The sequence below is a fragment of the Myxocyprinus asiaticus genome, chromosome 23 (genome assembly GCF_019703515.2).
Source record: "Myxocyprinus asiaticus isolate MX2 ecotype Aquarium Trade chromosome 23, UBuf_Myxa_2, whole genome shotgun sequence".
Lineage (NCBI taxonomy): Eukaryota > Metazoa > Chordata > Actinopteri > Cypriniformes > Catostomidae > Myxocyprinus > Myxocyprinus asiaticus.
Genome location: NC_059366.1, coordinates 21,026,672 through 21,043,671, shown reverse-complemented (window position 1 = coordinate 21,043,671; position 17,000 = coordinate 21,026,672). Strand labels below are relative to the sequence as shown.

The 17,000-nt window shown below is 42.4% G+C and overlaps 1 pseudogene; it reads right to left on the bottom strand.

The window, feature by feature from the left end:
* The window catches only part of LOC127414331 (attractin-like protein 1), a 491,512-nt pseudogene that overhangs the window by 10,614 nt on the left and 463,898 nt on the right, over nucleotides 1–17,000 (bottom strand).

The window sequence follows — 17,000 nt, the reverse complement described above, 5'->3', positions numbered from 1 at the left end:
GGTGCGCTGGCTATGAGGCACACAGCAAGTCTGCCCACCACACACCACCAGTTCACGTAACACAGTTCAGCCTTGTGGCGTTTTGTATAGGGACCCCTAGTGTCACTACATCGACGCCAACGTCGAGTGAGTGACAGATAGGGAACGTCATGGTTACTGGTGTAACCTCCGTTCCCTGATGGAGGGAACGAGACGTTGGTCCCTCCTGCCACAACGCTGAACTACCCGCTGAAATGGCCGGACCTTATATCGGCTCCTCAGCGTAAAACCTGAATGAGTGGTTGCATACCAGCTCCTTTTATACCCGTATGTTCGGGGGAGTGGCATGCAAATACCACTCGCCAATTTTCATTGGCCTTTTATCAAAGACCAGAGGTGTCTCGGGCTCCCAAGAGTGACCCCTAGTGTCACTACATCGACACCAACGTCTCGTTCCCTCCATCAGTGAACGGAGGTTACACCAGTAACCATGACGTTTATATCGGCGCCTGTGTCTTCATTAAGTTATTATTTTTACATTATGTTTGTGAGGTAAAAGTTTGACCGGTTCTATTTGCCAATTTAAGCAGATTACTAGATCTATGTTAAATATGTAAAGCTATTTTTAATATCAGCTCATTTTTTACCTCTGTGTTGGTGTGCATTCGACAAACTGTAGGAAAAAGATAGATCTTCTGTGTTATTTTACTGAAATCAATAGATACTGTAGACACACTTTTTTATACATGAAAATGTACTGACGTTATTGAATCTCATTATAATTATTATAAGACTATCACTGTTGTCTTTTGATAAAAGTTGTGCTCAGCAGCTCACAAACTGTAGGGAAATTATAAATTTGCTTTGTTCTTATAATGCTTAAAACCTCTACTAAAGTCTCTTTGTAGGTCTGTAGACATACAAATTTAAATCCCACAATGCACAAGCACAGAGTAAAAAATAGAATCGTGCACATACACAATTGTCATTACTGAATACATAATTTATTCAGGACCAGCTTGTGCTCAGTCTTTTATTGTCATGTGTGAAACAGAAGCAAGTGCTCCACAAGATGCCCTTTATATTTGCAGCTAATTTAGCAAGATTTTGCAATTAATCTTGAATCTTTAAAATACTACAAATACAAATATATAATAATTATACTGTATATTAATATAATACATATATCATAATTATATATTAATATATACTGTAAAATATTAATACTGCTCTGTAAGTTTTGGGTTCGTGCGAGCCACCGAATCACAGCTTTGAATTGGCATGTTGGTAAAAAGCCCGCAAATCTGCACTTTCCAGCCCTTGAGCCTTATAAATATCACTGTTTCTGAAGTTCTCCGTGTCTGAAGTGGATGTTAGTCAAAAGAAGATGCCAGAAAATATAAGATGCACTTCACTTCAGATGAACATCAGATAACGCTGACTGTTACGTTTGGGCTGATCTTTTTCTAAAGTTTTTATGCTGTCAAGTGTTTATTTACCCATGTAAAAGAGAAACAAGCAGTCTTTTTTGCTGTTGTTTAGTGAAATTAGAAGGAACACAAGCACTTTTTATTTCTTCTTTTTTTTAATTTAAGCAGAGTGAGTGCAGGAAATTGTGTTGAGCCCCGTGTTTTGGAACATATATTCCGGAGGTACAAATAAAATTACATCATGTGAAGGGATTGTCCATATTTTTTATTCAAAAGTGTAATATAAGATTACAGTCTAGTTAATGTAACCAGTTCTCTTGTATTTAGAAAGATATTCCAATACATTTTTTTTCTAATAATCACAGATACAGTATATGCTCATGTTTAATATTTCCTGCATAATTAATCAACACAGTATATATATTTTCTAATAGGTCAGTTCCATGTGACAGCAGTGTGTAAATGCTGTAGACACACCCAACTCTTTGATTTTTACAGACATCACTTATCATGTGAGAATCAATGGTAAATATTACAGAAGTCCGCGGTAAAAATTAGTTTACGGACATATGTCAGGAAAACGAATCCCATACGAATAGGGCTTTAACCACACTTCTTGTCTGACCGATGTTGAAATCATTAAAGCTGTGCTTACCATGGTAGCAGTAAAAGTCGCTTTTGCCTTTTTTTCTCTAATTAATTGCAATCATGTGCAATTTTGCCTACTTTTGAAAATATGAAAATGCACAAGGCCATTCAAAACCTGAAGGTAAACCGAGGCGCTCATAACTGAAAGCGATCAGTAATGCAATCATTCTAGTTTGGGATGGAGATTAATGTAAACACAGATATCAGATACGAGTTGTGTCTTCAGTAAATGTAAACAGATGGGACAAAAAAAACAAAAAAACAATCGTGTATGGACAAAAGATCGGATCTGTGCATTAAGCCTTGCAGAATAAATGCAGCCTATGTATTAGACAGAAATATAAGCTGTAAAATGAAATAATGGAATGAGTTCTTTCAGCACCTATTACTGTTACTGGTTAACTCAACATCCTGTGGCTGTCTCACTCACTGCTGCTGCATTTCTTCATCTGAATAACCAGATGAGACGGAAATGGGATTGTGTTGTGCAAGTGCTTTGCTGATGTTCTGTGTGAGAGAGCTCTGGCTGCAGACAGCAGAATCAATCTGTTATCTTACAAACAGATGTTCCACTCTGCTGTATCCACCTGACTCTCAGTGTGAGACTTGGAACATTCAGCACTGTGTGTGTGTGTGTGTGTGTGTGTTCTTAGGAGTGTAGTTGTATATAGAAGGGGGAAAGAGTTACACGGAGTCTGTAATTGATCAGCATGTGGTTGTGACTGGAAAATACATAAATGAAACGCAACAACAAATTTGCTTTTAACTTCTGTGCTTTTACATTTTCAACAAGCAAACTTAATCAATGATTTTGAATAGGGTTTGCAGTCACTTTAAAAATCAAATTCATACAGTATGCAGATATCATACCTGGCCATTAAAAGGTAAAGACCTCAGAAAATTTGACCAGTTAGAAGAATAGTTCCCATACTTTCTGATCAATTAATGACTTTTCCATATTTTTCAGTCATTCTGATTAAGAATTTTTGTAATCATTTTTTATAGAGATTGCACTTTTGAAAAGCAATTTCTAGCCAATGAAACATTGTAGAGCAGATCATAACTAGAAAAGTTTTTATTCACTACAGAAATTTCCTTGGCTTTATGATTTAACTTACTTTCATGGCTTTTCCAGGCATGGAAATCTGTTAAGTAAAATTCCCTGATATTTCCAGATTTCCATGATTGTATTTAACAACAACCCTGTATTTATTAACAAATTAGCACAATGTCCATAATAAGGCCCAAGTTTGGGGTGGTTGAAAATATACTATCTTCATATTATATGCTAATTATATTAAGTTTCATGAGCTACACAATCTGTAATATTAAGACTGCTAAGTATATGTATTTTGGTGGGTCAAGCTTTAATTAGAAGATCATACCCATCCCATGACCTCAAGATGGCCATCTGATACATCAGCCACACAAGTAGACTGAGGAGTTTTTGTCTATTCTTACTGATGCTTTCTACAGACCTTCTGCCTGAGGGATTGTCCTTGTAGAGACAGAGAGAATTAACTTTTTACTTTTGACTCATTTCTAATTCTGCCCATTCTAATATACAGACTCATTTAGAATCCTAAAAGCCAGCTTCCTTTGATAATAATCATTAATAAGAGAGATAAATGAGTCAGACGAGGACTGTGGGGATTTGGCAAGGCAGATACAGAAACACCCTGTTTTTTTCTCCACATTCAGAGAATGATATTTGTGTGTTTGTGTCTGTCTCAGAATCATTATGGTGATTCAGAGGATGATTTACAAGATAATAAGCATCAAAGAACAAGTTCTGTAAACGTAACATGTAGAGCAATGGAAATATCGTCCGAACTCAATATGCTGCACTTTTGTTGAAATGTTAATAGGACTGGGGAAATAAAAGAGAAAGACAGCACATTGAGGCAATAATCGAGGCATATTTTTGAATACAATCAGCAAGAGCGCAGATCAAAAACTGCAAACATTGTGACATTGAAGTAATTATTTTCTTCTTTTCACAATGACTGATTGGTCATATTGACATTTTGTATATGGATTTCTCTGCAGTGACAGAGTGCTTGAGCTCTACAGAATTTGCAGTTGATCGAGACTTTTCCCTGCCCTAGTCTTTAGTGATTTTTGAGATAAAAGCAGAAGATAACCATTCTCAGCAAAACATCCTCTCCTTGCTTCACACTTCATCATCAATGTTTGGCAAATATCCCACTTGAGTGGCATGAAATTCCCATTTAATTGCATATATGTGCATTTACAGTCCATAACTTGAGGTTAAGAATCTAAATAATGTACCAATGTCTAGTCACCCTTAGCAAGTTTTCAGTTCAGTTTTCAGTTTTCAGTTTTCAGTTTCATTTCAGTTTTATTATTATTTATACCTTGGGGAAATTTAATTTACACAGGTGTCACATTAAAAACATCCCATACACACAATCAATGAGAACAAAAGAAAACAACAAAAAACAAAATAATAATAAAATAAATCAATATTCAGGTCAAAAGCAATATGGATTCGTCAGGATATACACAAACACTTAACTTCTTCAAGTAAACCATAAAATAATTAAATAATTAAAACTATAAAGAGTTTAACCTACTCACTGCTACAGGGATAAATGACTGTCTAAATCTCTTTGTTCTTCCCCCCTGGCATTTTATATCTACGCCCTGAAGGCAGGAGATCAAATTCTTTATAAAGTGGATGGTTAGGACAATCGAGCATTGTATGCACTTTATCTATAACTCTTTGGTTATAAATTTCTTTCAACTGAACTTGTTGCACACCTATCACCATAGAAGCAGTTTTAATACGCCTTGTCAACCTATTTTTACTGCTCAAAGTAATATGATTAAACCACACCACTACACAATAAGAAATAACATATTCAGTAAAACTACTATAAAATAATGTCATTAATACACTACATACCTTAAAAGAGTTCATCTTCCTTAAAGGCACTGCTGATCCTTTTTACAAATTGCAGCAGTATTTCATTCAAAATTCAATATACTATCAATAGTTGTCCCCAAATATTATATTCAGAGACAGTCTCAATATCCACCCCCTGTATAGTTGTATGAGTGACAGGGGTGGCAGACCTTTGAAAATCTATCATCATGTCTTTTGTCTTAGCTGTATTTATCATCAAACAACTATTTCTGCACCAGGAAGCAAAATCGCCCACCACCGGTCCATGAGACACCTCATCATCCTTCATAAGACTTACAATGACTGTATCATCAGCAAATTGAAGTATATGCCTATTTTCATACACACTCACTTTTACAGTCATTCGAGTACAAAATATAAAGTAGAGGAGAGAGGACACACCCCTGCAGGTAACCTGTGGAGAAGTATAGATTGGATGCTAGAACACCATCAACTCTAACACACCGAGTCCTATTCAATAAAAAAAATTCATTATGCAGCCGACCAGGTCATGATTTAAATGAAACAATTTAACAAGCTTTGTTAAATGTCTCATAGAAACTAACAGAATAATAATTTCTGTGCTTCTAGTGGCACCAAAGGAAACTTCAACCAAGCGATCTTTGGCAGGACATAACATTGGCTCAAACAGCTGTGCAAGTCTTGGGCAGGACTACCTATTTGCCCGAGCACTGTCAGAAGTAGTTTTAGAAACTTGTTTGAAAACAGTAATTAGTGTTTTATGCTTTAGCAAGGCACCATTATTATTATTGCTTAGTTCTTCTTCCATCAGAACTTTGAAGCAGAACTCATCTCACACCATTTGTTATACACCCATGAATGAGGGATCAAATCAATAGCTTAAAGTGATAGTTCACCCAGAAATGAAAATTCTCTCATCATTTACTCACTCTCATGCCATCCCAGATGTGTATGACCTTCTTTCTTATGCAGAACACAAATAAAGATAACATAAAAGTAATCCATATGACTCCACTGGTTAAATCTATATCTTAAGAAGCAATATGATAGGCGTGGGTGAGAAACAGAACAATATTTAACTCTGTTTTTACTCTAAATCTCCACTTTCACATTCACTTTCAGATGTGAAAGTGAAACTTAACAGGCACCACATGTAACTTTCAGATGTAAAAGTGAAAGAGGAGATTTAGTGTAAATAGGAATACAATTTTGATCTGTTTCTCACCCACACCTATTATACCACTTCTGAAGATATAGTTCCCTATCTGTCACTCACTCGACGTTGTGTCGATGTAGTGACACTAGAGGTCACTCTTGGGAGCCCGAAACACCTCTGGTCTTTGATAAAAGGCCAATGAAAATTGGCGAGTGGTATTTACATACGGGTATAAAAGGAACTGGTATGCAACCACTCATTCAGATTTTCTCTTCGGAGCCGAACAGTCATGCTCATTGAGATGAATTCTCATGACTGTTCATTCACCTCTGCTGGATCTGACGGCGTATTTCAGTGGCTTCTCCCTCCTCTGCACTGGTGCACTGCAGAGAACGCCCCTGGGCGCTTCGGCAACCCATGGAGACTGTCACATCGGGGGCGGATGTGTGCCACAGCTGGGCGCACAGGGGCGGGGAGACCACCACTGGAGCACCTGTCCTGCAAGGAAAAACCCGTGGACGGTGGTCGTGATGACATGTTCCCTGGTTGACTTCCTCCGAGCCCTGTGGCGGCCGAGTTTTCGAAGAGACTCGCTGCCAGCCCAGTACACATGTTAAATAAGAGCCCTGTTCTGGGGTAGGTGCTCCGCATGTGGCGGTTCCCTTTAAGGTAACCCCATGCGATGTATATCTTCCACTAGTTAGTTTCCCTGTTGGCAAACTGCGTCTTTCTTGGGCAGAGCCCCCTCTGCCATAGTCTCCATGTTTGTAGCAACTCCTCCCACGTTGGGTAGGATCTACCATGAGACTCTCCACATAGCCTGTCTCTATCTTTTGGGTAGTCGACTTGTCCCCAAAGGGCCGTTCGACACTCATAACTATGTTGGGGGAGGTTACGTGTCGGCCTGGTGCACTGGATATGAGGCACACAGTGGTCTGCCCGTCACACACCACCAGTTCACGTAACACAGTTCTGCCAGTTGTGGCATTTCGTATAGGGATCCCTAGTGTCACTACATCGACACAACGTTGAGTGAGTGACAGATAGGGAACGTCCTGGTTACTTGCGTAACCTCTGTTCCCTGATGGAGGGAACGAGACGTTGTGTCCCTCCTGCCACAACGCTGAACTACCCGCTGAAATATCCGTCTCGGCTCCTCAGCATAAAACCTGAATGAGTGGTTGCATACCAGCTCCTTTTACACCCGTATGTCCGGGGGAGTGGCATGCAAATACCACTCGCCAGTTTTCATTGGCCTTTTATCAAAGACCAGAGGTGTTTCGGGCTCCCAAGAGTGACCCCTAGTGTCACTACATCGACACAATGTCTCGTTCCCTCCATCAGGGAATGGAGGTTATGCAAGTAACCAGGACGATTTAACCACTGGAGTCTTATGGATTACTTTTATGTTTCCTTTATGTGATTATGTGATATGTGAAGCAACAAAGGTCTGATCACCATTCACTTGCATTGTATGGACATACAGAGCTGAGCTATTCTTCTAAAAATCTTTGTTTGTGTTCAGCAGGAGAAAGAAAGTCATACACATCTGTGATGGAATGAGGGTGTGTAAATGATGGGAGAATTTAAATTTTTGGGTGAACTATCCCTTTAATGAGGAGAGGTGTGCTATGACTTTTATAAATCGTGCGTATGATGCGTCTAATTATGTTTTCTAAGTAATATATATATATATATATATATATATATATATATATATATATATATATAAATATATATATTTTTTTAATAATTGAAAATACCAGCCAAAAAAAGCCCATCAGATCGCAGTGGTCTGCTGCATCCTCCGTTATAAAGTGCTCAGAATCGGCCCGCAAGAATTGCGTGTGCAAATTGCATTCAGCAGCGATTTTGTGGGAACATTCGCACTGTTGCTTGAGCTGCATAATTCCTTTGGTGAATCAGGCTCTAAAACAGTGCAGACAGTGCATGCAAAAACAAGCACTTTTACCGGCCACAGTTCATTCTTTGTGAATTTTCACTTGGGGCAGTAAGGCAAGTTTTGTGAAATCCAGCAACAAACCACCACACCCTATCAACCACCTAGAACACCAAATCTCAGTACCAGAATATCATTGAGACATGGGGTGGGCTTGTTTGTTTAATGGTGTGGTGAGGACATGACACCACTCACGTTTTCACTCACAATCTAGTTATTTTTGCAATTCAATTCGGTACTACTTTACCTTTAAGGAAATAAAACCTCAGCAGACCATCAAACACCCTCAATTCTGCCTTATCACTGATCAAATTTCTGCATATACACACTCTATTGATCTAAGGGTTGTTTACATATTACATATCTTCGAATGTCATTACCACATGCAGCAGGCGTGCTAATTAGTGTAATTCAAGGTGAAATGTTGTTGAATATAACTCAGACTTGATATATGTGTCTGTGGAAAACAAAAGACATTCAGCATCTCTCTGTAACCATCTCCAAAAATCTGTCATATGCCTCAGAGTAAAAGACAAAATACGCCTTTTCAGTTTTTATCACAACAAGCAGTGCAGGAGCCCACAGATTCAAACGTGTCAGTGTTCATTAAGTCAAAGCGCAGGTATTAGTTCCTCACAGACAGAGTTAGTGTACTGGAAAAAGGGGGCTGGTTTAAGAGATAAAGCCATACATTTACTTAGTCTTTATGAGTATTTGGATTTGATTGTCCTTGGAGATAACATTCTCTCTGTCAGATTTATTTCTCTGTTCAGTCAGTTCTACTGGACTGTACTCCCACCATGCATTCTATCTCTCGTTTGCACCTCATCTTAATCATTTATTTCTCTCTTTCTCCTGTTTTCCCACCCCTCCCTTTCTTTATCATTCTTTTTTTGAGGTGCAGTGGTGTCAGTGTCATGTTGCAGTGAGGAGATGTTGTTGGCCTGCAGAGTACTGCATGTGTCCCATCTGTGAGCTGCTGCTTCCTGCTGCAGTACCATTTACAGCTGCTCATTTTTCAGCTCATTCATCACAGCTACATGATAATAAGCACAACCACACAACAGAGACAAAGACACTGGTGTGAAGACAGAAAAAAAAAGAGAAAAGGCAGTGATGGTCTGTCCTTTTTAGTAACTTTATTGTTCATTTTTAATATATTTTTGAGGAGGCTCAGGCTTATCAATAATGAGCGTAACAACTAAAGTGATAAAATAGTTGTTTTAATAAATTGAATTACTAATCACATGCATATAATGTATAAAGACGTATTTTGTTCCCTATCTGTCACTCACTCGAGGTTGTGTCGATGTAGTGACACTAGGGGTCACTCTTGGGAGCCCCAAACACCTCTGTTTTATTTTTAAAAAGGTCAATGAGAATTGGTAAGTGGAATTTGCATGCCACTCCCCCGGACATACGGGTATAAAAGGAGCTGGTATGCAACCACTCTTTCAGATTTTCTTTTCGGAGCCGAGCGGTTGTATTCAGTGCACTGAATTCAATTCCCTCCAAAAGATGCACCTCAAAACTGCTGGATTTACGGCACATTTCAGCGGCTTCTCTCCCTCTGCACCCGTGGTGTGCAGAGAACGCCCCTGGGTGCTTCGGCAGAGCGAAAATAAGAGAGTATATTCTAAAAGAGTATATTTTCATTCACAAAAAGAGTGGCACACACACACAGAACGTCTTTTTAAAGATGCCTTTCCATTTGTGTGTTATTCCTGGTTGCGGTGGTTATCTCTCCGCTTCTGGCGGCCACCATCGCTGTCTTACATGTCTGGGCACTGCCCACGCGGAGACATCGTTCGTGGATGAGTCATGTCCTCATTGCGAGAACATGACCATGGCAACGTTGCGGTCGCCAGCGGCTCCCTGCACCGGTCCTTCTACCTACGGGTTTGAGGCCGCATCGGTTAGCACTGGGGGCGATTTTGGGACATCAATGGGACCACCTCTGCCGGGTATCCCCCCATGGACCTCCCATTCCCCAACACGCTCACTTACCGCCGGCTCGTCTCAGCACGAGTTAACTTCTCAGTTTGACTTCTCATTCGGAGCTCGGGATCATGGGAGGCACCTTTAACTGCCCAGTCCCGGTCTTTCAGCTCCCCCGCTCTCACTACCCTCGATGGTGGAGCGGCCAGGGGGTATTTGGTGATCCCCCAGGTGGATAAGGCGCGGGTGCCCGAAGCTCCTATCCAGGGCCTGTAGGTTTATGTCATCCCTGACGACTGTGGCCTGCGGTGCCGCTGGACAAGCCGACTCTGCCCTGCACGCCATGGCTCTCCTGCAAGTACACCAAGCCAAGGCGCTAAAAGAACTGCACAAGGGTAGTTCTGACCCAGGATTGATGCAGGAACTGATGAAGGTCATGGCGTGGTTTCTCGGGCAGGCGATGTCCACCCTGGTGGTCCAGGAGCACCACCTTTGGCTCAACTTGGTCTAGATGGGAGAGGCGGACAAGGCACTGTTCCTTGACGCCCCCATTTCCCAGTTTGGCCTGTTTGGCGACGCTGTCGAGGACTTTGCCCAGCAGTTCTCGGTGGTGAAGAAGCAGACGGAGGCCTTACAACATATCCTGCCCTGGCATGGCTTAAGACCCCGCACCCTGTCTGCTCATCACCAAGGGTGTCCTCCTGCAGCAACAACACCGGCTCCGCCGCAGCCCGCCCCCATGGCCCGGCTCCGGCATGGAGCAGACGCCACCCGTCTTGAACCTGAGGAAGGCTTCGAAGCACCCCCGAGAAGACCCACTTCCCTGGGGCTTGTCGACAGACCACTCCATCCCCCGATGGAGGGCCGGGAGGAGAATATTTTGTCACCACATGCCCAGGAGGCCCCTCCAGCCAGTTGAGCTGGAGGGCCAGGAGGAGAATATTTTGTCACCACATGCCCAGGAGGCTGCGGCACCCAAAAGCCTGACAAAAGAATGGTTCCCTCGACTCCAGGGTCACATATCTGGTGCACACGTCCGTCGTCACGACCACCGTCCACCATCCCATTTTGGCAGGTATGACGCTCCAGCAGCAGACCCCCCGCCCCTGTGCGCCCAGCTGTGGCACAAACACGCCCACACATGATTGGTTCCAGTGGACTACGGGGACGAGATTCCTCCTCCCCCCTCCTCGGCCAATCTTATGGTGGGCAGTAGGAGCCAGGTAAGTGATTCGATGTCCCTGGACTCAGCATGGCCATGGGGCTCGTGTCCCCTCGACATGGCACCTCAAGCCCCACCCCGCCATGAGGCCCCCACCTGCCGGTACGTCCGACATGATCATTCCCTTGGTCTCCCTCGCCCGGAGTTTTGGCACATGGCTTGCGCTTTTCAACCCGTCGTGATGGCTGACCCGGACAGTCCGACTCGGCTACGCGATTCAGTTCGCCAGGCGCCCGCCCAGGTTCAGCGGTGTCCGCTTCACCTCGGTGAAGGGCGAGAACGCCGCTACCTTGCATGCGGAAATCGCTACCCTTCTGCGCAAGGGCGCGATAGAGCCTGTCCCTCCAGCCGAGATGAAGAAAGGGTTCTACAGCTGTTACTTCATCGTACCAAAGAAAGACGGTGGGTTGCGACCAATCCTGGACCTGCGAGTACTGAACCGGGCTTTGCACAGACTCCCGTCCAAGATGCTGATGCAAAAACGCACTCTAATGAGCGTCCGGCATCAAGATTGGGTTGCGGCGATAAACCTGAAGGACGCGTACTGCCACGTCTTGGTCTTACCTCGACACAGACCCTTCCTGCGGTTTGCCTTCAAAGGCCAGGCGTACCAGTACATGGTCCTCCCCTTCGGCCTGTCTTTGTCCCCTTGCATCTTCACGAAGGTCGCAGTGGCAGCCCTTGCCCCGCTAAGGGAAGTGGGCATCCGCATCCTCAACTATCTCAACGACTAGCTAATCCTAGCTCACTCTCAAGAGTTGCTGTGCGCACACAGGGACTCGTGCTCCAGCACCTCAGCCGACTGGGACTTCTGGTCAACTGAAAAGAGCAAGCTCTCCCCGGTTCATAGCATCTCTTTTCTCGGTTTGGAGTTGGCCTCAGTCTCGATGACAGCGCACCTCACGAACGAGAGCGCGCAGTTGGTGCTGAACTGTCTGAAGGCTCCTGGACAGGACCACGACTGTGGCATATCAACAGCCTCATGTTGTTGGCAGTACAGTTCACCCTGCGGAGGCTTTTGCTGTTGATCCAGGGCAAACGCGTGTTGGTCTGGCCAGACAACATGGTGACGGGGGCATATACAAACCGCCAAGGCGGCTTACGTCCAAGTCACATGCCACAACTCACCCACCATCTCCTCCTCCGGAGTCAGCAGTGACTGAGGTCACTGCGGACCACTCACATCCCAGGCGACCCGAACCGTACAGTGGATGCGCTGTCATGGCAGGTGACACTCAGGGGAGAGTCGAGACTCCACCCCCAGGTGGGCCAGCTGTTTTGGAGTCAATTCGGCGAAGCACAGGTAGGCCTGTTTGCTTCCTGGAAATCCTCCCACTGCCCGCTCTGGTATTCTCAGATGGGGGCTCCCCTCAGCACAGGCACACTGGCACACAGCTGGCCCCGGGGGCTGTGCAAATGTGCGCCCCCCCAGTGAGCCAGCTTGCGCAGACTTTGTGCAAGGTCAGGGAGGATGAGGAACAGGTCACCCTCGTGGCGCCGTACTGGCCCAATCAGACTTGGTTCTCAGATCTCACGCTCCTTGCGACAGCCCCTCTCTGGCAGATTCCCCTGAGGCAGGACCTCCTCTCTCAGGGACGCGGCGCCATCTGGCACCCACGCCCAGACCTCTGGCATCTCCGTGTCTGGCAAGCCCTGGATGGGACGCAGAAGACTTTAAGTGGCTTACCACTTCTTGACTCCTCAGCACAAAACCTGAATGAGTGGTTGCAAGCCAGCTCCTTTTATACCTGTATGTCTGGGGGAGTGGCATGCAAATTCCACTCGCCAATTCTCATTGGCCTTTTCTCAAAGATTGGAGATGTTTGGGGCTCCCAGGAGCGACCCCTAGTGTCACTACATCAACACAATGTCTCGTTCCCTCTATCAGGGAATGGAGGTTACAACAGTAACCGAGACGTTTTTCACTCAGTATTGTGAAACTTTCATCTAAGTCTGATTGAGAGACATTTAAAACAGAAAATTTTTTGCGTAATTTCACCTGCTACTTGTATTGGTATTTCAGTGGTAAAATTTGTCTGCCATGCGGGTTTGATTCCCGGCCAATGTTCATATAATTTTTTACTGCTATTTAGTGATTTTGCTTTAGTGAAAAATATATGGAAATATGTATACAACCTAGCAAATCTAAATTAATAGCAAGTACATAACTTCTGTACATGCCAAAGTTTTCAGAGCAGAAACTGTGGAAGATTTATTGTGACTTCATGTTTAGCAAAGCTATGATGGTAAATGAATGAAGGGACTTGGAATTCCTACCACACTGGTCAGGGAGAGGCACTCCAGAAGATGATTGTGGAAGACTTATCAGCAGTGTTTGCACAGCAGCACAATTCCCTGCACATGGTTCCACAGCTATGGGACCAGCCTGAGAGAAAGGTAAAGTGTGAGTTATTAAAATGTAACACAGGTATAGGCTCTCTTGAAATAAAACCCATGAGTCTTCGAGTGTAAGAATGTTGTGATCCTTTCTTTTTTCTACAATATATTACTGATGATCAGACATCCTAACTCTAGAAGAAAGTTTTAAATGTCACAGTGCATAAAAAGTTGTCAGTGGCACAGTGGTACAACTATCCAGTATCCATGATGCCCCAACAGGCTATGAGCCATCCATTGCAGATCTTTCAAAAACAATTATTCAACCAATATAATAATACTGTTAACATTTTGGAAATGGTCAAAGTTCCACCTGCCATGTTAAGAATTCTTTGAGAAATCCATTGCATATAATTAAAACAAACAGTTGTTCAGGCTATATGATAAAACTGCTCATGGGAATCTGGGAAATAGTTAAGAAGCTTTTTCTGCTAACAATTCCCTGACATAAAACTGTTTCTCCCATTTTCAGTTTCAGTATATGAAAAAACATTCCTAAATCAGTACAAGAAAACAATGAATAAATGCATTGGACATCTGCCAGTCAGGTATAGAACAAGCATAAACAGCTCTCTCCTATAACATAGAGATTTACTTGAGTGACTTACTGTCAGGATCTTTCTTTGCAGATCAGTCTGATCAAACCACTGCAGTGGTAGTGACTGTTCTGACCTTTTGAATGTTACCAGGACAACACAAAACAGGCAAAAGGGACATGACAGGCCCTTGCAATAATGGTTATATTAATGTACAGGTTGTGCAACATTTGCAGAGATTTGTTAGGGAATGATGATATACCCTAAATGACAATGATGCATAGCATACTGAATTTCATTTTTTATTTTTTTTATTTTTTTTTTAACAGGATTTCTCAACAAATCTACTTTGTATGGATGAGACTTGAATTCGGACACTGAATTTATACATTGAAACTTAGTGACGAAAAGCAGCAAATGGTAGGTGTTGGGCCTCATGTATTCAGATAGAAGACAAAGGCAGGCCTAACACAAGTCGTAAAACCTAACTCAGCCCCCACACATTCCATGTCGTAAATCTTACTGATAAAAATCGCGCCAAAATCAAACAAAGGGAGTCGAAAACAGACTACAAATCCATGAAGCCTTGCTCACTAAAGGATCGAACTCTCAACTCCTATTGGATGAGGCACACAACACAACATCCCTCAAACATGACATCATCAGGAGTTGAAATGACTCTGAAATGCTTCCAGAGTGACTTCCAGCGTCTTTGTTCACCGAATATAGACGTAGCTCTTTGCTGCTCTCAGGTGCAACCTCGTGGCACAAGGAAGTAACGTCCGACTTGAAACTGTGGCCATACAATCTCCATCTCGCTGGACGAGTTGAGATTACTCTGTGTTCAACCGAACACTCTAACGGATCCGAAGGAGACCACCGAGCAATTCGCATCTTCATCCGTTTGCCTACAGAAGTGAAGAGATTAAAGATTTCTCTTCCATCTTCAATCAAGTCGACATTTCTGAGTTCTCCGCCAGCCCGCCGAGAATCAACAGCCGTACTGCCCACCGACAGAGCGAGGAAACGGCCTCCCGTCATCACCCGAGCCTCAAGGAACCGGGTCAGAGTTAAAGGATGGAGGAAAACACATTCTACCTGTGTCCTCATGCGATTCAAGTAAGAGGTTTTTGCTGTATTGTGGTCCAACCAAATTGGATTGTTGTGCAATTTCGCCATCGCGGGTGAGACCGCAACTGAGTTCATCCATTAAAGTGTCAAATAACGCGGGACTGTTTACGAGCCATCCACTGCGTCTCTGAGCGATGAACTAAACAGCTGCTTTCTCTCCCACGATCGCGAAATCAGCTTTAGGACTGTCTCTCTCTCTCTCTCTTACTAACCACACACCCACACAAACACACTCACACACACACCTTATGTGTCATAGGATTATTTTTATTTCCATATCTAATCATATCACTGTTTAGTTTGTAGTTGTAAGTCGGAAGTTTATTGACTGCATTGTATTAATTATTAATTGATATTACTGCATAAATAAACTTTTGTTTATATTACAAAGAGAAGTGTTTTGGTTTGTTTTGCATATGCCTGTGTCGTGCTGACGGGATGTCAGTGCTCGGATTCAAACCTTCATTCATTGTTTTTTTCCCGAAAATCGATATTCTTCGGATGCTTATTCTCCTAAGAAACAATCTAATATTGAGACTGTTTTACTATTTGGTTATTAGTCCCTGATTTCAGGGTGGAGCCCCGTCAATGTTAATCCTTATTAATATTCTATTGATTTTTGATAATTGATCATTATCTTTGATGATTGAATTTGAATGATCAATAAGCTAGTATTAATTTTAATTAATGTTTCATCGATGTTAACAATTAACGATTATCTTTGATAACTGTTGATTTAAAGGATTTAAAAAAGCTAACATTGATTCTCATCAATGTTCTATTGATTTTAATAATTAATAACTATCTTTGATAATTATTAATTATTGCTAATAACCAAACTTGCTCCTAAACGTAGCACACTACATTTACTGGAGCCCCATATGAGGTTTTAATGAGTTAGATTCAACTGATTAATTTAAATATTAATTAATAACTACAGAAATAATTATTAATTATTTCTGATAGTAACACTGATCTAAACAACCAGTAAAGCCCTACATAGGCTACTTGAGATCAAATTGTTTTGCTTATAGTGTATTGAAAGAATAAAGAATATGTGCCAGAAAAAGTAATTGAAAATAGACTTTATTTGCTTTTCATCTGACATTTTGGACCAAAGTACTTTGAGCATATGCAGTGAAACACAAAATAGTTGCAAGCCTGGGTGATGAGAGCATTTACAGCAAAACTTGAGTGATGGACCAAAATAACATGACACGGTTGTATTTGAGACATTTTATTGCCTACACTTAAGAAAATTTGCACACGTTAAAGCCTATATTTAAGGCTATTTCTGCTCATGTCAAGCCTTTCCAACACTTTCTTCAAAAACACCTTCAAAGATTCACTGCAGGTTTTCCTGTTCCTAATGGCTTGCTGTTTAAACAGGTGAAGGAATGCTGGTAAATGGCCTTGCTCATTTCATAATTTCACAGTACACCTTCTAGATACCAAAAAGTTCAGGCCACAGACTGTATTTCAGAAGAACTCGCCAACATAAAAACGGCACCGAATGGCTGAATAAAATTGCCATCACTAACAGAAGCAAAACTCAGTGGCCAAAACATGACCTGAAATGTAAAAATGTAGCACCTTTAAAGTGCATTCCCCCCCTCCCCCTTTGATTCTCACTCTAGATCACTTGACAAATTAACCCGATATGGATGCTTTTTCTTTCAGCATGCAAGGTGG